Raw genomic sequence first — 21,454 nt, 5'->3', positions numbered from 1 at the left:
CTTAGATCACAACTTGGTCAACTTCAGTTACAAGTTGGTTCATGACATTTTGCCCGTTAAGGAAAAACTTCTTAGGAGAAATGTAGCCACCGATGACTTGTGTGTTTTTTGCTCCCTGTCTGAAACTCGGCAACATCTGTTTGTACAATGTAAAATCGTTCAGGATGTGTTTAATGACTTTAACCGGATATTTGTTTTGTTTGCGAACTACCTACCAAATATGGACTCGGAAACATTAATTTACAAGGTATTCAATTCCACCTTTAACCAGGAAGTTAGAGCTGTGATGGTGTATGTCATATGTGTTCTTCAGTTTAGTATTTGGTGTGCACGCAACGACATAATATTTCAGAAAAAAAACAGGGATTCTGTTGCTATTGTTAAGGCCGCCAAAGGAATAATTAAAACCCGTATTCATGTTGACTTTTTTCGACTAGACAGGCCATCTTTCGAGAAAATCTGGTGTATAAACAAAGTCTTTTGTACATTACAGAATGATAAATTAGTGTATTTATTGAAATGAGCAGCTAATGTGCAATTGTTCTATTCACAAAGCAGTCATCTTTTCTGTGATATTTTATTTTAATTAAGACTGCCTTGTGATTTCAAAAGTTTGTGATAGCCGGGTATTGTGAAATCTTGTGTATTTGATGACAATCTGGGAATAAATTCAACAATTTTCAAAAAAAAAAAAAAAAAAAATACACGGTGAACGCTTCGAACAATTTTAAACACCTTCAAGCCAGATGCTTAATCATTTCAGACTGTATGTCACACAATCTGCCGTGTGTTGCAGTCAACCTATTTAAAACCATTCTTATAACTAAACTTTCTAATTTGCCCAGGATTATGTTATAACCTGGCCTTTTTTCCACATGCTGGAATGGAATTTTAAAATCTGTAATCCATCCATTTTAGATCCAAATGTGCTCGGTTTTCTTTTCCAACTGGTACACTCCATGTTGTCGATAAACGAAAGGCCAAGAATCTAGGTTAATGTAACAGTGGCCAAAAATCTCGGGACTTGACGTTGATGTGACACTTTTACCGGTTAATATTCTATGCATTTTTTTATGAAGGGAATCACCAGAGATTTTAGTATTGTAATAATACCAATATTTTTGTGCAGTTAGGTAAAATTGTCTTGCGTAATGATAAAGCGTCAGTCACGCTCCTCAGTTATCGCTTGCTATCAGCTGAGTCAGGATGGCCGCGAGATGTAAGGCGCTGCGTTCAGGTCGCAGTTTGTTTCTTCAGGCGTGGGTTCGAATCCCACTTCTGACAACTATTTTTGGGAAGTTCAAAAATATTTTTTGTGCGCGTCACACGGTGAACGCTTCGAAGTACTTTAAACACCTTTAACCCAGATGCTTCATCATCTCAGACTGTATGTCAAAACACCTGTCGTGCTTGGCAGTTAACATATTCAAAACTATTGTTATAACTAAAGTTTCTAAGTTGCCCAGAGTTCTGTTATAACCTGGTCTTTTTTCCACATGCAGGAATGGCATTTGAAAAGCCTTAATCCATCAATTATAGACCAAAATGTGCTTAGCTTTCTTTTCCAACAGGTACACGCGATGTTGCCAATAAACGAAAGCCCAAGAATCTAGGTTAATGTAACGGTGGCCAAAAAGCTCAGGACTCGACGTTGATAAGCCACTTTTATCGGTTATTATTATATTCATTTTTTTTTAGCGGAAAAACCTGAGATTTCAGTAATGTAAAAATACAGACAATTTTTTTTATTGAGTTTGGTAAAATTGTATTGCTTAACTTTGAAACGTCAGTCACGCTCCTGAATTGTAATTGGCTAACATGTGAGTCAGGATGGCCGAGCGGTCTAAGGCGCTGCGTTCAGGTCGCAGTCTGGTTCTCCAGGCGTGGGTTCGAATCCCACTTCTGACACCTATTTTTGGGAAGTACAAAACTATTTTTGTGCTTATTACACGGTGAACGCTTCGAACTATTTTAAACTGCTTTAAGCCAGATGCTTAATCATTTTAGATTGTATGTTACACAATCTGCCGTTTGTTACAGTCTATATATTTAAAACCATTCTTATAACTAAAGTTTTTCAGCTGCCCGGAATTATGTTAAAACCTGGCGTCTTTTCAACATTCATAAATGACATTTTAAAAGCTTAAATCCACCCATTTTAGACCACGATGAGCTGAGTTTTCTCTTCCGGTTGGTACATGCCATGTAGCTGATAAACGATAGGCCCAGAAAATAGGCTGATCTAACGGTGGCCAAAAAAAATCTGGACTCGACACAAATGAGATGCTTTTACCGACTGTTATTTGATGAAGTTTTTTTTACGGTAAACACCTGAGATTTCAGTATTGTAAAAATACAGAAAATATTTTTTGTGCAATTTGGAAAAATTGTATTTTTTAACTTTAAAACGTCAGTCACGCTCCTCAATTGTCATTTGTTAACATAAAATATTTTTGTGCGGGTCACACGGTGAACGCTTCGAACAATTTTAAACACCTTTAAGCCAGATGCTTAATCATTTCAGACTGTATGTCACACAATCTGCCGTGTGTTGCAGTCAACCTATTTTAAACCATTCTTATAACTAAACTTTCTAAGTTGCCCAGGATTATGTTATAACCTGGCCTTTTTTTCCACATGCAGGAATGGCATTTTAAAAACTGTAATCCATCCATTTTAGACCCAAATGTGCTCGGTTTTCTTTTCCAACTGGTACACGCCATGTTGCCGGTAAACGAAAGGCCAAGAATCTAGGTTAATGTAACGGTGTCAAAAAATCTCGGGACTTGACGTTAATGAGACACTTTTACCGGTTAATATTCTATGCATTTTTTTTGAACGGAAACACCAGAGATTTTAGTATTGTAATAATACCAATATTTTTATGCAATTTGGTAAAATTGTATTGCTTAATGATACAGGCTGCAGATTATGGTTTTGTGAAAGGTGTTATCTTAAAAAGATATGAGCTTGTGCCAGAGGCCTATCGGCAGAAATTTTGAGAAAAGAGATCAGACTTACATTGAATTTGCTAGGCAGAAGGAACAATTGTTTGAGCGATGGCGTTCTGCTAAAAGTGTAGGTAAAGATTATGAAAAGTTGAAACAGATCATTCTGATTGAAGACTTTAAAAGGTGTTTTAATGATGATGTCAGAACTTTCATTGAGGACATACAGGCTGATACTTAGAAGCAGCAGCCACTATGGCCGATACATACACGGTTACACATAAGGTCTCATTTCAGAAAAAGCCGTCTACATTTAGAAAGCCTCAACCCTTTTCCAGCGGTTCATTTGACTCAAATTCAGGCCCACCGAAACAGGCTCAAAATTTTGACAAATCAGGTGATCAAAGAAGACCTGTTATTTCGAACACTACTCAACGAAGGTCTGACCATACATTTACTGATAGACAGTTTAGCAGGGTTACATGAAATTTTTGTAGGAAGCCAGGCCATGTCATATCAAATTGTTATGCTTTAAAGAGAAGGCAAAAACAGGAGGGTGGCTCCAAGCCTACTGGTTTATGTGTTACTGCTAAAAAGTCTGATATACTTATGCGTAAATGGAGACCACCTGATGTATCTGTTGATGATGACTGGGCTGTTAAACACCAGATTGTTGTACCTAAGGCATACCGAACTGAAATTTTACGTATGGCACATGAAATGCCATTAGCTGGTCACTTGGGTGTTAACAAGACCTACTACAGGATACTGAACCACTTCTTTTGGCCAGGATTAAAGAGAGATGTAACCCAGTTTTGTAAATCATGTCATACATGCCAGGTAGTGGGTAAGCCTAATCAGACTATTCCTGAGGCACCATTAGAGCCTGTACCAGCTTTTCAAGAGCCATTCAGCAAAATATTGATTGATTGTGTAGGCCCTCTACCTAAGACGAAGTCTGGGAATCAGTATGTGTTAACTATTATGTGTACAGCAACCAGATTTCCCGAAGCTGTTCCTTTAAGGAATATAAACACCAAGTCTGTTGTCAAAGCTTTAACAAGGTTTTTTTACTCTGTTTGGTTTACCCAAATCCATACAGTCTGATCAAGGTTCAAACTTTTTGTCTGGTATTTTTCAGCAAGTTATGTACCAGTTAGGCATTAAACAATACAAGTCGTCTGCCTACCACCCAGAAAGCCAAGGTGCAATTGAAAGGTTTCACCAAACATTAAAGAACATGATTAAGACTAATTGTTATGATACAGAGAAAGACTGGGATGAAGGTATTCGATTTCTTATGTTTGCTGTTCGAGAGTCAGTACAAGAATCATTGGGTTTCAGTCCATTTGATTTAGTATTTGGACATACTGTTAGAGGACCTTTGTTAATTTACAAGGAACAGTTTCTCAATGATGACACAAGTAATGTAAATATTTTGGATTATGTATCTGATTTTCGTGCTAAGCTTGTCAGAGCATGTGAATTAGCTAAAGCCAATCTTGAATGTACTCAGAAGAATATGAAACGTAGATATGATGAGAAATCTGTTGTTCGGTCATTTCAACCTGGTCAGAAAGTTTTAGTATTGTTACCTGTACCTGGTAAATGCTTTGATATTTTGGTCCATATGTTGTTGACAAAAAGCTGAGTGAGCTTAACTATGTTGTTAAAACACCTGATCGGCGCAAATCAAGTCAGCTATGTCATATTAACATGCTGAAACCCTATGTAAACAGAAGTGACACTGACAACACTGCTGTACATTCTGTTATAGTTGTTGCTGCTGACATTGACCAGAGTTGCTGTAATACACATGATATTGGCGAACAGTTGGTTGATTCTAAGCTCAATTCTTCAGAATTCAGATGTCTTAAAACAACTTGATTCTAAACTGCAACATCTGGAACCCATTCAGCAACAGCAACTGTCTGAACTTGTTTTTGAGTTTTCACATTTGTTTCCGGATGTACCATCAAGAACTGATGTCATCTTTCACGATGTTGATGTTGGTGATGCCTCACCTATTAAACAGCACCCTTACAGTTTAAACCCAGTGAAGGCTAAGTACCTCTCTAATGAGATTAAGTACCTGTTAGACAATGACTTTATCGAGCCTAGTCACAGTAACTGGAGTTCACCATGTATTTTGGTACCCAAGCCTGACGGTACATATAGAATGTGTACGGATTACAGGAAAGTCAACGCTGTCACTAAATCAGACAATTATCCAATACCTCGTATTGATGACTGTATTGACGCTGTTGGTCAGGCGAAACATGTATCAAAGTTCGATCTGTTAAAAGGGTTTTGGCAGGTTCCTCTTACTCCTAGGGCTCGTGAAGTTTCAGCGTTTGCTACGGCCGATGGACTCTTTCAGTATAAGGTAATACCATTTGGAATGAGGAATAGCCCAGCTACGCATCAACGCCTGATGAATGAGGTCACTTCCGGTTTGGACGGGTGTAGTGTCTACATAGATGACGTCATTATCTTCACCGACACTTGGGAACAGCACATTTCCAGAATACGCCAGTTGTTTAAGAGACTTAGTCAGGCTAAACTTACCGTCAATCTTGTAAAAAGTGAATTTTGTTGTGCCACTGTCACATATTTGGGTCATATTGTCGGCCGAGGTCAAGTTAAGCCTATTGACTCTAAGGTCAGTGCTATTTCTACACTTCCTGTACCCTGTAACAAGAGGCAGCTTAAGCGCTTTTTGGGTATGGCTGGATATTACAGGAAATTCTGTCCAAATTTTTCCACTATTAGTGAGCCATTGACTCATCTGTTGAAAAAGTCCAGCAAGTTTACTTGGTCAGACGAGTGCCAGACTGCTTTTGATGAGATAAAAGCCATGCTTAAAAGCTCGCCTGTGTTGTCAGCACCTAATTTTGAGAAAACTTTTAAGTTAGCAGTTGATGCAAGTGATGTTGCTATAGGTGCATCCAGTTGATCATCCAATTTGTTTCATTTCTCGTAAACTTAACAAGTTTCAGAGAAATTATTCAACTGTTGAAAAAGAATGTTTGTCTGTTATTTTAGCTCTGCAACATTTTGAAGTTTATGTAACAGCTTCGAGACAACCTGTGATTGTAAATACTGATCACAATCCACTTGTGTTTCTACAGAAAGTTAAGGGAAAGAATCAGAGATTGTTACGGTGGAGTTTATTGTTGCAGGAATACAATCTTGAAATCAAACATGTAAAGGGAAAAGATAATGTTATTGCAGATTGCTTGTCTCGTGTATAATTTGTGTATAAATGTTTAATTACATGTGGTTTTACAATGTTGTATATATTATTGTTTAACATATATTGTTTAACATATATTGTAAGTAAAAAAAAAAGTTAGGAAAACTTTTTTTTCTTGAAGGGTGGGTGTGTTATGTGCACGACTGCCGTCAGTTTCTAAATTTAGCTTGCCACTGTTTACATACGCTGAGTTCAGCGCCTGCTGTCTGCCTCTACCTTAGAATATTCCAGAATGCGCTCAGTTCGGTGCCTGTTTGTTTACATCAAGTGTTCAGGAATTTTCTTATTCTAGACAATTCCACCAGGCTATATAAGACCTATGAAAGCAGGTCAAAGGGAGAGAATAGAGAACGGAGAAAGGAGAATTATTGAGAGCTTGGATGCTTTTGCTGTGTATTACTTTAGTAGGCCATTTGTGCTCAATTGTGGTGTCTGTATAGCCTCTGGCTTTTTTATATCCTATCTCCACTGAGCACTTGTTCAGTCTGAACTTGTATGTTTAATTTGTGCTCTTGTATACACAGTGCCTATTAGTACACGGACCCTGTCTGAGGAATTTTGTGTATATTTCGTCATACACTCAGTTGTACTGTGGATTTTCCCTCCTGTGAATTTGCCTCTGAGCATTTATGCCTGTGTGGTATATATATTGTGGAATATATGCGTCCATTTCGTCTTGACACCGTAAGTACTTTAGTATTTGTATAGATACTGCTATCCTTTCTTGTTAAACGTAAGTACATTAGTATTTGTATAAGTCTTATTATCTGTTCTTGTTAAGCTAATAAATTGTTGTAAAATAAAATCTGCTTTTTTTGGTTACTTTTTTGTGCGACTAAACTGTCGTGTATTTGGAACAAGCCATCTCTTTATAATACAGACAGTTTGGGTCGTAACAAACTAAACTTTATAACTTGCCCAGAGTTCTGTTATAACCTGGCCTTTTTTTCCACATGCAGGAATGGCATTTGAAAAGCCTTAATCCATCAATTATAGACCAAAATGTGCTCAATTTTCTTTTCCAACTGGTACACGCCATGTTGCCAATAAACGAAAAGCCAAGAATCTAGGTTAATGTAACGGTGGCCAAAAAGCTCAGGACTCGACGTTGATGAGACACTTTTATCGGTTATTATTATATTCATTTTTTTTAACGGAAAAACCTGAGATTTCAGTAATGTAAAAATACATACAATTTTTTTTATTCTGTTTGGTAAAATTGTATTGCTTAACTTTGAAACGTCCGTCACGCTCCTGAATTGTCATTTGCTAACATGTGAGTCAGGATGGCCGAGCGGTCTAAGGCGCTGCGTTCAGGTCGCAGTCTGGTTCTCCAGGCGTGGGTTCGAATCCCACTTCTGACAACTATTTTTAGAAAGTACAAAACTATTTTTGTGCGTATTACACGGTGAACACTTCGAACTATTTTCAACTCCTTTAAGCCAGATGCTTAATCATTTTAAATTGTATGTTACACAATCTGCCGTTTGTTGCAGTCTATATATTTAAAACCATTCTTATAACTAAAGTTTTTCAGCTGCCTGGAATTATGTTATAACCTGGAGTCTTTTCAGCATTCATAAATGACAATTAAAAAGCTTAAAACCACCCATTTTAGACCACGATGAGCTGAGTTTTCTCTTCCGGCTGGTACATGCCATGTAGCTGATAAACGATAGGCCAAGAAAATAGGCTGATCTAACGGTGGCCAAAAAAACTCTGGACTCGACACAAATGAGATGCTTTTACCGATTGTTATTTTATGAATTTTTTTTTTACGGTAAACACCTGAGATTTCAGTATTGTAAAAATACAGAAAATTTTTTTATGCAATTTGGAAAAATTGTATTTTTTAACTTTGAAACGTCAGTCACGCTCTTCAATTATCATTTGTTAACATAAAATATTTTTGTGCGGGTCACACAGTGAACGCTTCGAACTATTTTAAGCACCTTTAGGCCAGATGCTTAATCATTTCAGACTGTATGTCACAATCTCCTGTGTATTGCAGTTAACCTATTTAAAACCATTGTTATATCTAAAGTTTCTAAGTTGCCCAGGATTATGTTATAACGTGGCCTTTTCCCCACATGCAGGAATGGAATTTTAAAAACTGTAATCCATCCACTTTAAATCCAAATGTGCTCGGTTTTCTTTTCCAACTGGTACACACCATGTTGCCGATAAACAAAAGGCCAAGAATCTAGGTTAATGTAACGGTGTCCAAAAATCTCGGGACTTGACGTTAATGAGACACTTTTACCGGTTAATATTCTATGCATTTTTTTTGAACGGAAACACCAGAGATTTTAGTATTGTAATAATACCAATATTTTTATGCAGTTAGGTAAAATTGTATTGCTTATTGATAAAGCGTCAGACACGCTCCTCTAAGGCGTTGCGTTCAGGTCGCAGTCTGGTTCTCCAGGAGTGGGTTCGAATCCCACTTCTGACAACTATTTTTGGGAATTACAAAAACATTTTTTGTGCGCGTCACACGGTGAACGCTTCGAAGTACTTTAAACACCTTTAACCCAGATGCTTCATCATCTCAGACTGTATGTCACATCATCTGCCGTGCGTATCAGTCAACCTATTCAAAACCATTGTTATAGCAAAAGTTTCTAAGTTGCCCAGAGTTATGCTATAACCTGGTCTTTTTTCCACATGCAGGAATGGCATTTGAAAAGGTTTAATCCATCCATTATAGACCAAAATGTGCTTAGTTTTCTTTTTCAACAGGTACACGCCATGTTGCCAATGAACGAAAGACCAAGAATCTAGGTCAATGTAACGGTGGCCAAAAAGCTCAGGATTCGACGTTGATGAGACACTTTTATCGGTTATTATTATATGCATTTTTTTTAATGGAAAAACCTGAGATTTCAGTAATGTAAAAATACAGACAATTTTTTTTATTCAGTTTGGTAAAATTGTATTGCTTAACTTTGAAACGTCCGTCACGCTCCTGAATTGTAATTTGCTAACATGTGAGTCAGGATGGCCGAGCGGTCTAAGGCGCTGCTTTCAGGTCGCAGTCTGGTTCTCCAGGCTTGGGTTCGAATCCCACTTCTCATGACTATTTTTAGGAAGTATAAAACTATTTTTGTGCGTATTACACGGTGAACACTTCGAACTATTTTAAACTCCTTTAAGCCAGATGCTTAATCATTTCAGATTGTATGTTACACAATCTGCCGTTTGTTGCAGTCTATATATTTAAAACCATTCTTATAACTAAAGTTTTTCAGCTGCCCGGAATTATGTTAAAACCTGGCGTCTTTTCAGCATTCATAAATGACATTTAAAAAGCTTAAATCCACCCATTTTAGACCACGATGAGCTGAGTTTTCTCTTCCGGTTGGTACAAGCCATGTAGCTGATAAACGATAGGCCAAGAAAATAGGCTGATCTAACGGTGGCCAAAAAATCTCTGGACTCGACACAAATGAGATGCTTTTACCGATTGTTATTTGATGAAGTTTTTTTTTACGGTAAACACCTGAGATTTCAGTATTGTAAAAATTCAGAAAATTTTTTTTCCTGCAATTCGGAAAAATTGTATTTTTTAATTTTAAAACGTCAGTCACGCTCCTCAATTATCATTTGTTAACATAAAATATTTTTGTGCGGGTCACACAGTGAACGCTTCGAACAATTTTAAACACCTTTAAGCCAGATGCTTAATCATTTCAGACTGTATGTCACACAATCTGCCGTGTGTTGCAGTCAACCTATTTTAAACCATTGTGATAACTAAAGTTTCTAAGTTGCCCAGGATTATGTTATAACCTGGCCTTTTTTCCACATGCAGGAATGGCATTTTAAAAACTATAATCCATCCATTTTAGACCCAAATGTGCTCGATTTTCTTTTCCAACTAGTACACGCCAAGTTGCTCATAAACGAAAGGCCAGGAATCAAGGTTAATGTAACGGTGTGCAAAAATCTCAGGACTCGACCTTGATGAGACACTTTTACTGGTTATTATTCTATACCCTTTTTTAATGAAAACACCAGAGATTTTAGTATTGTAATAATACCAATTTTTTATCCAATTTGGTAAAATTGTCTTGCGTAATGATAAAGCGTCAGTCACGCTCCTCAATTATCAATTGTTGTCTGCTGAGTCAGGATGGCCGAGCGGTCTAAGGTGCTGCGTTCAGGTCTCAGTCTGGTTTTCCAGGCGTGGGTTCGAATCCCACTTCTGACAACTATTTTTGGGAAGTACAAAAATATTTTGTGTGCGCGTCACACGGTGAACGCTTCGACCTATTTTAAACACCTTTAACCCAGATGCTTAATCATCTCAGACTGTATGTCACATCACCTGCCGTGCGTTTCAGTCAACCTATTCAAAAAAATTGTTATAACTAAAGTTTTTCAGTTGCGCTGAGTTATGTTATAACCTGGAATTTTTCCGCATGCAGGAATGGCATTGGAAAAGCCTTAATCCATCCATTAAAGACCAAAAATGTGCTCAGTTTTCTTTTCCAACAGGTACACGCCATGTTGCTCATAAACGAAAGGCCAAGAATCTAGGTTGATGTAGCGGTGGCCAAAAAGCTCAAAACTCGACGTTGAAGAGACACTTTTATCGGTTATTATTATATGCATTTTTATTAACGGAAACACCTGAGATTTGAGTATTGTAAAAATACAGACAAATTTTTTTGATTCAATTAGGTGAAATTGTATTGCTCACCTTTGAAACGTCAGTCACGCTCCTGTATTTGTAATTTACTAACACATGAGTCAGGATGGCCGAGAGGTCTAAGGCGCTGCGTTCAGGTCGCAGTCTGGTTCTCCAGGCGTGGGTTCGAATCCCACTTCTGAGAACTATTTTTGGGAAGTACAAAACTATTTTTGTGCTTATTACACTTTGAACGCTTCGAACTATTTTAAACACCTTTAAGCCAGATGCTTAATCATTTCAGATTGTATGTTACACAATCTGCCGTTTGTTGCAGTCTATATATTTAAAACCATTCTTATAACTAAAGTTTTTTCAGCTGTCTGGAATTATGTTATAACCTGGCGTCTTTACAACATGCATAAATGACATTTAAAAAGCTTAAATCCACATATTTTAGACCACGATCAGCTCAGTTTTCTCTTTCGGTTGGTACATGCCATGTAGCTGATAAATGATAGGCCAAGAAAATAGTCTGATCTAACGGTGGCCAAAAAAACTCTGGACTCGACACCAATGAGATGCTTTTAGCGGTTGTTATTTGATGAAGTTTTTTTTACGGTAAACACCTGAGATTTCAGTATTGTAAAAATACAGGAAATTTTCTTTATGCAATTTGTAAAAATTGTATTTTTTAACTTTAAAACGTCAGTCACGCTCCTCAATTATCATTTGTTAACATAAAATATTTTTGTGCGCGTCAAACAGTGAACGCTTCGAACAATTTTAAACACCTTTAAGCCAGATGCTTAATCATTTCAGACTGTATGTCACACAATCTGCCGTGTGTATCAGTCAACCTATTTAAACCGTTCTTATAACTAAAGTTTCTAAGTTGCCCAGAGTTCAGTTATAACCTGGCCTTTTTTTCCACATGCAGGAATGGCATTTGGAAACCTTTAATCCATCCATTATAGACCAAAATGTGCTCAGTTTCCTTTTCCAACTGGTACACGCCATGTTGCCAATAAACGAAAGGCCAAGAATCTAGGTTAATGTAGCGGTAGCCAAAAAGCTCAGGGCTCGACGTTCATGAGACACTTTTATCGGTTATTTTTATAGTCATTTTTTTTAACGGAAAAACCTGAGATTTCAGTATTGTAAAAATGCAGACAATTTTTTTTTGTTGAGTTTGGTAAAATTGTATTGCTTAACTTTGAAACGTCAGTCACGCTCCTGAATTGTAAATTGTTACCGTGTGAGTCAGGATGGCCGAGCGGTCTAAGGCGCTGCGTTCAGGTCGCAGTGTGGTTCTCCAGGCGTGGGTTCGAATCCCACTTCTGACAACTGTTTTTGGGAAGTACAAAAATATTTTTTGTGCGCGTCACACCTTGAACGCTTCCAACTATTTTAAACACCTTTAACCCAGATGCTTAATCATCTCAGACTGTATGTCAAATCAACTGTCGTGCGTGGCTGTCAACCTATTCAAAACCATTGTTATATAACTAAAGTTTCTAAGTTGCCCAGATTTTTGTTATAACCTGGCCTTTTTTCCACATGCAGGAATGGCATTTGAAAAGCCTTAATCCATCCATTATAGACCAAAATGTGCTCACTTTTCTTTTCCAACTGGTACACGCCATGTTGTCAATAAACAAAAGGCCAAGAATCTAGGTTAATGTAGCGGTGGCCAAAAAGCTCAGGACTCGACGTTGATGAGACACTTTTATCGGCTGTTATTATTACATGCATTTTATTTAACGGAAAAACTTGAGATTTCAGTATTGTAAAAATACAGACAATTTTTTTTATTGAGTTTGGTAAAATTGTATTGCTTAACTTTGAAACGTCAGTCACGCTCTTGAATTGTAATTGGCTAACATGTGAGTCAGGATGGCCGAGCGGTCTAAGGCGCTGCGTTCAGGTCGCAGTCTGGTTCTCCAGGCGTGGGTTCGAATCCCACTTCTGACAACTATTTTTGGGAAGTACAAAACTATTTTTGTGCTTATTACACTTTGAACGCTTCGAACTATTTTAAACACCTTTAAGCCAGATGCTTAATCATTTCAGATTGTATGTTACATAATCTGCCGTTTGTTGCGCTCTATATATTTAAAACCATTCTTATAACTAAAGTTTTCCAGCTGCCCTTAATTATGTTTAAACCTGGCGTCTTTTCAACATTCATAAATGGCATTTAAAAGCTTAAATCCACCCATTTTAGACCACCATGAGCTGATTGTTCTCTTTCGGTTGGTACATGCCATGTAGCTGATAAATGATAGGCCAGGAAAATAGTCTGATCTAACGGTGGCCAAAAAAACTCTGGACTCAACACCAATGAGATGCTTTTACCCATTGTTATTTAATGAAGTTTTTTTTACGGTAAACACCTGAGATTTCAGAATTGTAAAAATACAAACAAATTTTTTTATGCAATTTGGAAAAATTGTATTTCTTAACTTTAAAACGTCAGTCACGCTTCTCAATTGTCATTTGTTAAGATAAAAGACTTTTGTGCGCGTCAAACAGTGAACGCTTCGAACAATTTTAAACACCTTTAAGCCAGATGCTTAATCATTTCAGGACTGTATGTCACACGATCTGCCGTGTGTATCAGTCAACCTATTTAAAACCATTCTTATAACTAAAGTTTCTAACTTGCCCAGAGTTCAGTTATAACCTGGCTTTTTTCCACATGCAGGAATGGCATTTAAAAAGCCTTAATCCATTCATTATAGACCAAAACGTGCTCGGTTTTCTTTTCCAACTGGTTCACGCCATGTTGCCGATAAACGAAAGGCCAAGAATCCAGGTTAATGTAACGGTGGCCAAAAAGCTCAGGACTCGACGTTGATGAGACACTTTTATCGGTTATTTTTATATTCATTTTTTTTGACGGAAACACCTGAGATTTTAGTATTGTAAAAATCCAGAGAATTTTTTTTTGTTGAGTTTGGTAAAAATGTATTCCTTAACTTTGAAACGTCAGTCACGCTCCTGAATTGTAAATTGCTAACGTGTGAGTCAGGATTGCCGAGCGATCTAAGGCGCTGCGTTCAGGTCGCAGTCTGGTTCTCCAGGAGTGGGTTCGAATCCCACTTCTGACAACTATTTTTGGGAAGTACAAAAATATTTTTTGTGCGCGTCACACGGTGAACGCTTCAAAGTATTTTAAACACCTTTAACCCAGATGCTTAATCATCTCAGACTGTATGTCAAATCACCTGTCGTGAGTTTCAGTCAACCTGTTCAAAACCATTGTTATATAACTAAAGTTTCTAAGTTGCCCAGATATCTGTTATAACGTGGCCTTTTTTCCACATGCAGGAATGGCATTTGAAAAGCCTTAATCCATCAATTATAGACCAAAATGTGCTCACTTTTCTTTTCCAACTGGTACACGCCATGTTGCCAATAAACGAAAGGCCAAGAATCTAGGTTAATGTAGCGGTGGCCAAAAAGCTCAGGACTCGACGTTGATGAGACACTTTTATCGTTTGTTATTATTATATGTATTTTATTTAACGGAAAAACCTGAGATTTCAGTATTGTAAAAATACAGACAATTTTTTTTTTAGTAAGTTTGGTAAAATTGTATTGCTTTACTTTGAAACGTCAGTGACGCTCCTGAATTGTAATTGACTAACGTGTGAGTCAGGATGGCCGAGCGGTCTAAGGCGCTGCGTTCAGGTCGCAGTCTGGTTCTCCAGGCGTGGGTTCGAATCCCACTTCTGACAACTATTTTTGGGAAGTACAAAAATATATTTTGTGCGCGTCACACGGTGAACGCTTCGAACAATTTTAAACACCTTTAACCCAGATGCTTAATCCTCTCGGACTGTATGTCACATCACCTGCCGTGTGTTTCAGTCAACCTATTGAAAACCATTGTTATAACTAAAGTTTTTCAGTTGTGCTGAGTTATGTTACAACCTGGAATTTTTCCGCATGCAGGAATGGCATTGGAAAAGCCTTAATCCATCCATTATAGACCAAAAATGTGCTCAGTTTTCTTTTCCAGCTGGTACACGCCATGTTGCTCATAAACGAAAGACCAAGAATCTAAGTTAATGTAGCGGTGGCCAAAAAGTTGAAAACTCGACGTTGATGGGACACTTTTATCGGTTATTATTATATGCATTTTTATGAACGGAAACACCTGAGATTTCAGTATTCTAAAAATACAGACAAATTTTTTGATTCAATTTGGTGAAATTGTATTGCTTACCTTTGAAACGTCAGTCACGATCCTGTATTGTAATTTACTAACATGTGAGTAAGGATGGCCGAGCGGTCTAAGGCGCTGCGTTCATGTCGAGGTCTGGTTCTCCAGGCGTGGGTTCGAATCCCACTTCTGACAAATAATTTTGGGAAGTACAAAATATTTTTTGTGCCCTTCACACGGTGAACGCTTCGAACTATTTTAAGCACCTTTAACCCAGATGCTTAATCATTTCAGACTGTATGTCACACAATCTGCCGTGTGTTGGAGTCAACCTAATTAAAACCATTCTGATAACTAGAGTTTTTATGTTGCCCAGGATTATGTTATAACCCGGCCTTTTTTTCCACATGCAGGAATGGCATTTTAAAAACTATAATCCATCTAATTTTGACCGAAATGTGCTCGATTTTCTTTTCCAACTGGTACACACCATGTTCCCGATAAACAAAAGGCCTGGAATCTAGGTTAATGTAACGGTGTGCAAAAATCTCAGGACTTGACGTTGATGAGACACTTTTACCGGTTATTAATCTATGCATTTTTTTAACGAAAAGACCAGAGATTTTAGTATTGTAATAATACCAATTTTTTTATGCAATTTGGTAAAATTGTCTTGCGTAATGATAAAGCGTCAGTCACGCTCCTCAATTATCGCTTGCTATCACCTGAGTCAGGATGGCCGAACGGTCAAAGCGCTGCGTTCAGGTGGCAGTCTTGTTCTCCAGGCGTGGCTTCGAATTCCACTTCTGACAGCTATTTTTGGGAAGAACAAAAATATATTTTGTGCGCGTCACACGGTGAACGCTTCGAACTATTTTAAACACCTTTAACCCAGATGCTTAATCATCTCGGACTGGGGAGAGTGTGCTAGACGCCGAAGTGAACGGACGTGTCGGTTATTCTCTGCTGTTTACACATTTGTGCAACAACAACGCTTGTTTTTGAGACTGATTTTTTGGTGATCTGGGAGCCCACAGAGCTTGAGTTTGGCCAGTGGTTACTGTTTGGTGAAGGGCGTGTGCCCCGTTGGATCAGGTATGTCCAAGCCCGTGTCGTTTTCGCCTGTAAACAGGCCAAGCAGAACTTTGTCTGTGTCAATCTCTACACGAAGCAGCCTGGCATTTTCTACGTCTGTCCAGAGGGACTTTATTCCTTTTCTGTCAAGTGTGTTAAATATCAAGACAGAGCTAATAAGTTTTCAGAAGAATTATTTAAAGAAACACTTCTATCTCCGCGTGTCTACAGTGGCTGGGCATAATGCCCTAGTAAATCCAATGTTGTTATAAATGGAACGACGTGGTCCATTATGCCCGCGTCGTCAGTTTACCTGAATCTGACGGCCCACTGGGCACCGGATGAAATGTTAGATGACACTATCGAGGCAGCTTTGAAACCCTATGGTGAATGCCTGGGTGTGACGAAACCCAGATTTTCAGACCCGGAGCTCTCACATGTTCGGACAGGTATTCGGATTTACAGATTTAGGTGTCACAAAGTTCGTTATGTACCAAATTTTATTAATTTCGGTGGTGACATTGTTATGTTTACCTACCCCGGGCAAACTTATGAATGTCGGAAGTGTGGCCAAAAATCACACAAGGCGGCAGAGTGTAGAGCACTGTGGTGTTCTAACTGCGACGGTTTCTCCCCCATGAGAATCCTCATACAGAGAAGGACTGTACAAATCCATGCCGAATGTGTGACTCAGGGCTTCATACGGTCAGTGATAATAAGGAAGAATAAGATAATAAGGAAGACGCCGTAAAACAAGATGACATTGATGTTGACGTCAGCGACGATGAAGACCCATTCAACGCACCTGCTATGGAACTGGTTCAAGACAGCGAGGAGAACGAAGACGAAATCGACGGGAATGGTGACGACAGCGCCGATGAAGACGTCAGCGACGACAGCGAGTCTGATAAGGAGATGGACGTCCGGGAGAATACTAAGAACACCGAAGAAGTGGATGTTGGTGATAATGAAACGTCATCAGCTGTCCCAAGGGTGAAGAATGTGGTCGTGGCTGACGTGCACGCTCCCGACGTGCGTTCACCAGTCCCAGTCGAGGAAAAGCGAGCGAAGTTGGACAATGGCAGTAGAGCCGAAGAGGCAGCGTCATCTATCCCGCCCAGTTCCCATCCTACTGATTATGATGGTGTTGATGCCGATCAGTCGTCAGACTGTATGACGCCGACCCCATCTCAGGAGGGGGACACCATGCTTCTGGAATACAGGAAAAGAAAATCGCTTGCTTCTCGTGCGAGGCAGCGAATGAAAAGAGACAAATGATTTGTAGCGTAATTAGGACTCTCTTATTTGACCACAATGGGTATGTACGCTCTACCTTTACTTACTTGTATAATGAGCTTAAATAATATTCGTTTTGGGACTTTAAACATTAATGGTTTACGGGATCCGTCTAAACAAGAACATGTCAAGCAATTTGTTTTCGATAAAGGAATTGATGTACTATTCTTACAGGAAACACACTTCGAAAACTATAATGACACTAAATATTTGCAAATCCCAGGCGATGCAAGGTGGGCGTATGGGTCAAATCGAAGTTGTGGGGTGGGAATAATTATTAGGTATACGGTAGACTGCTTTATACGGAAAATACAGAGGTGCCCTAACGGTCGCTACATAAGCCTTAGGGTTGAGCTCAACAACACTGCTTTAAACCTTGTTTGTGTATATGCCCCTAATAATCCAAAGGAAAGAAAAGAGTTTATTTCTAATCTAGATAATGTGATGCAGGGCAGTGAGTTGGTTATTATGGGTGGGGATTTTAATTGTGTTGAGAGCATTGAATTAGATAGAACTGGCTGTGCCACTAATGTAAGGAATGATGGAGTGGACGAAATTAATAATTTGAAAAGAGATTTTGGTATTTGTGATATTTTTAGGAAACTGCATCCGGATAAGAATTGTTACACGTGGTCTAGGCGCCAGTGTGCCAGTAGATTGGATAGATTTTATATCCCTAACGCTGTGTTTAAGTATGTAACCCAGTGTGATGCTGTACATGTGTCTTTTTCTGATCATTCGTGTTTGTTTTTTGATATCTCTTTTGAAGATGTCATTTCATGGGGGCCGTTCTACTGGAAGTGTAATACTTCTGTGTTAAATGACACGGAGCTTGTTGATGATATTAAATCCGTCTTCCATGATATTTTCTCTGTTTGTACAACTGGTCATGCAGATCTAATAGACAGATGGGAGACATTTAAAGGGGAATGTAAAGATAGGATTCGGAGTTACTGTAAGGAAAAATCTATGAACAAAAAACGTGATTTGTTGGTACTTGAACAAGAATTAAATGCGTTGAAATCTAGTCCAATCATTAACTGTGAGCGTATTGACAATGTGAAAAAGACTCTAAATGCCCTTTATAAGTCGAATCATGCGGGAGCGGTTATCCGTGCTAAAGCTGTTCATTTTGATCAGGGAGAAAAACCAACCAAATATTTCATTAGACGAGAAGTTGGTAGGGGCAGAAAGAAGATGATCAAAAGTATTACTTGTCATAGTGATTCTTCAATATCCCATGAATCTCAGGAAGGCATTGCTAAGTGTATAAGGTCGTATTATATGAAATTGTATACTGAACAAGATACTGACTCCTCCATTCAAGATGAGTTCTTGTCATCGCTTCCGATGTTAAATGACGATTGTAAAACTGCCTGCGAAGGCCTTTTGACTGAACAGGAGTTGTTTTTTGCACTAAAAAATATGTCTAAAAACCGTTCGCCGGGATGCGACGGTTTGCCAGCAGAGTTTTATGTACAATTTTGGCCACTGTTTTCGGGTGTGTTTACGGATGTAGTTAATCACTGTTTTAACTTGGGTAGATTAAGTAATTCACAGCGTTCTGGGTTAATCACACTATTATGTAAGGTCCCCGACAATGCCGAAAGCATAAAAAACTGGAGGCCAATTAGCTTACTAAATGTAGATTATAAGATTGTTTCTAAAGCTTTGTGCAATCGGTTAAAAAATGTGATCGATACAATTGTACTTCAGAATCAGACATGTGGAATACCAGGCCGAAGTATTTTTGACAACCTTCACTTATTACGAAATACATATGATTATGTTGAACAAAAAGATTTAAAAGGATGCTTTCTTAACTTAGACCAGGAGAAAGCCTTTGACAGAGCAGACTGGTCATTTTTGTTCAAATGTTTAGAGAAATTTAACTTCGGACCCGACTTTTGTAAGTGGGTGCAATTATTATATACTGACATTACAAGTAGTGTTATTGTGAACGGGCACATAACAGAAGAATTTAAACTGAGTCGAGGTGTCCGACAGGGTTGTTCTTTGTCACCATTATTGTATGTTTTGTCCTTAGAGCCCTTTATAGCCGCCATTAGAAACAATGACGAAATTAATGGTGTACGGTTACCCGGCACAAATAAGGAAACGAGAGTGTCGGCATTTGCAGATGATACGACTGCAATTTTATCTGAAGAGAGTTCTGTTCCGCATGTAATTAAACTAGCAGAAAGTTATGGAAAAGCCTCAGGAGCAAAACTCAACTTGTTGAAAAGCACGGTTCTTCCCATTGGTAGCTGGGACGAAACTAACGTGCACAGTGGTGGGCTTAACATCACTACAAATTCAAAGATTTGTGGGGTATTTTTTGGACCAGATCAAACAGAACTCAATTCTGAGCGTGTTTTAAGTAAGGCAAAGAAACATGTATCAACATGGAATGGAAGATATTTGACCCTACGGGGGAGGTCTGTCTTAATTAATACAGTTGCTTTAGCTGTTTTATGGTTTTCTGCACAGTGTACTCTGTTGCCACCTAAATGTGTCAATCAATGTTCCCAAACTGTGTTCAGATTTTTGTGGGATAACAAACCCGAAAGTTTGAAGAGAGTTGTCGTACATAATAAAATAGGGAATGGAGGTCTAAACGTACATAATATAGATTGTAAAATAAAAGCACTTGTTACTCGGCATGTTTTAAAATTAATTCATGGAACAACAGCGGAATGGAAATACTTTGCCATCTATTGGTGGGTTTACCCCTAAGACATGTTTGTCGTGAATTCTGTCGTTCCAATGTCCCACATTCTGAAAACATTCCACCTTTTTATAGACTGGCCTTGAGCGCCTGGAGAGAATTTACCAATTTAGAAGGTGTACAGCAACCTGTAACATTGTGTTCAAGCAGGTATATTTATGAATATTTTGTAACAAAAATAGTACATTGTCCAAGAGCAATGGTGTCTATGCCGCATGTGGACTGGGTTAGAATATGGAAAACTGTTTTTCATCAATTCTTAGATCACAACTTGGTCAACTTCAGTTACAAGTTGGTTCATGACATTTTGCCCGTTAAGGAAAAACTTCTTAGGAGAAATGTAGCCACCGATGACTTGTGTGTTTTTTGCTCCCTGTCTGAAACTCGGCAACATCTGTTTGTACAATGTAAAATCGTTCAGGATGTGTTTAATGACTTTAACCGGATATTTGTTTTGTTTGCGAACTACCTACCAAATATGGACTCGGAAACATTAATTTACAAGGTATTCCACCTTTAACCAGGAAGTTAGAGCTGTGATGGTGTATGTCATATGTGTTCTTCAGTTTAGTATTTGGTGTGCACGCAACGACATAATATTTCAGAAAAAAAACAGGGATTCTGTTGCTATTGTTAAGGCCGCCAAAGGAATAATTAAAACCCGTATTCATGTTGACTTTTTTCGACTAGACAGGCCATCTTTCGAGAAAATCTGGTGTATAAACAAAGTCTTCTGTACATTACGGAATGATAAATTAGTGTATTTATTGAAATGAGCAGCTAATGTGCAATTGTTCTATTCACAAAGCAGTCATCTTTTCTGTGATATTTTATTTTAATTAAGACTGCCTTGTGATTTCAAAAGTTTGTGATAGCCGGGTATTGTGAAATCTTGTGTATTTGATGACAATCTGGGAATAAATTCAACAATTTTCAAAAAAAAAAAAAAAAAAAACACCTTTAAACCCAGATGTTTAATCATCTCAGACTGTATGTCACATCACCTGCCGTGTGTTGCAGTCAACCTATTGAAAACCATTGTTATAACTAAAGTTTTTCAGTTGCGCTGAGTTATGTTATAACCTGGCCTTTTTTTCCTCATGCAGGAATGGCATTTGAAAAGCCTTAATCCATCCATTATAGACCAAAAATGTGCTCAGTTTTCTTTTCCAACTGGTACACGCCATGTTGCCAATAAACGAAAGGCCAAGAATCTAGGTTAATGTAGCGGTGGCCAAAAAGCTCAAAACTCGACGTTGATGAGACACTTTTATCGGTTATTATTATATGCATTTTTTTTAACGGAAAAACCTGGGATTACAGTATTCTAAAAATACAGACAAATTTT

The 21,454-nt window shown here is 38.2% G+C and overlaps 8 non-coding genes across 8 annotated transcripts; all 8 read left to right on the top strand.

The window, feature by feature from the left end:
- Positions 1-1,824: 1,824 nt before the first annotated feature.
- Positions 1,825-1,908, top strand: Trnal-cag (transfer RNA leucine (anticodon CAG)). Its single transcript has one exon. It is a non-coding gene; the product is annotated as a tRNA-Leu (tRNA).
- Positions 1,909-7,484: 5,576 nt separating this feature from the next.
- On the top strand, positions 7,485-7,568 carry Trnal-cag (transfer RNA leucine (anticodon CAG)). The gene has a single exon. It is a non-coding gene; the product is annotated as a tRNA-Leu (tRNA).
- A 2,765-nt stretch (positions 7,569-10,333) lies between these two features.
- Positions 10,334-10,417, top strand: Trnal-cag (transfer RNA leucine (anticodon CAG)). Its single transcript has one exon. It is a non-coding gene; the product is annotated as a tRNA-Leu (tRNA).
- Positions 10,418-10,958: 541 nt separating this feature from the next.
- Trnal-cag (transfer RNA leucine (anticodon CAG)) lies at positions 10,959-11,042 on the top strand. Its single transcript has one exon. It is a non-coding gene; the product is annotated as a tRNA-Leu (tRNA).
- Positions 11,043-12,099: 1,057 nt separating this feature from the next.
- On the top strand, positions 12,100-12,183 carry Trnal-cag (transfer RNA leucine (anticodon CAG)). Its single transcript has one exon. It is a non-coding gene; the product is annotated as a tRNA-Leu (tRNA).
- Positions 12,184-12,727: 544 nt separating this feature from the next.
- Trnal-cag (transfer RNA leucine (anticodon CAG)) lies at positions 12,728-12,811 on the top strand. The gene has a single exon. It is a non-coding gene; the product is annotated as a tRNA-Leu (tRNA).
- A 1,055-nt stretch (positions 12,812-13,866) lies between these two features.
- On the top strand, positions 13,867-13,950 carry Trnal-cag (transfer RNA leucine (anticodon CAG)). Its single transcript has one exon. It is a non-coding gene; the product is annotated as a tRNA-Leu (tRNA).
- Positions 13,951-14,496: 546 nt separating this feature from the next.
- On the top strand, positions 14,497-14,580 carry Trnal-cag (transfer RNA leucine (anticodon CAG)). Its single transcript has one exon. It is a non-coding gene; the product is annotated as a tRNA-Leu (tRNA).
- Positions 14,581-21,454: the final 6,874 nt, after the last annotated feature.

This window comes from Liolophura sinensis, chromosome 5 (genome assembly GCF_032854445.1).
Source record: "Liolophura sinensis isolate JHLJ2023 chromosome 5, CUHK_Ljap_v2, whole genome shotgun sequence".
Classification (NCBI taxonomy): domain Eukaryota; kingdom Metazoa; phylum Mollusca; class Polyplacophora; order Chitonida; family Chitonidae; genus Liolophura; species Liolophura sinensis.
Note: the sequence above shows the minus strand (reverse complement) of the source record. Positions and strands in the feature narration are given on the sequence as shown.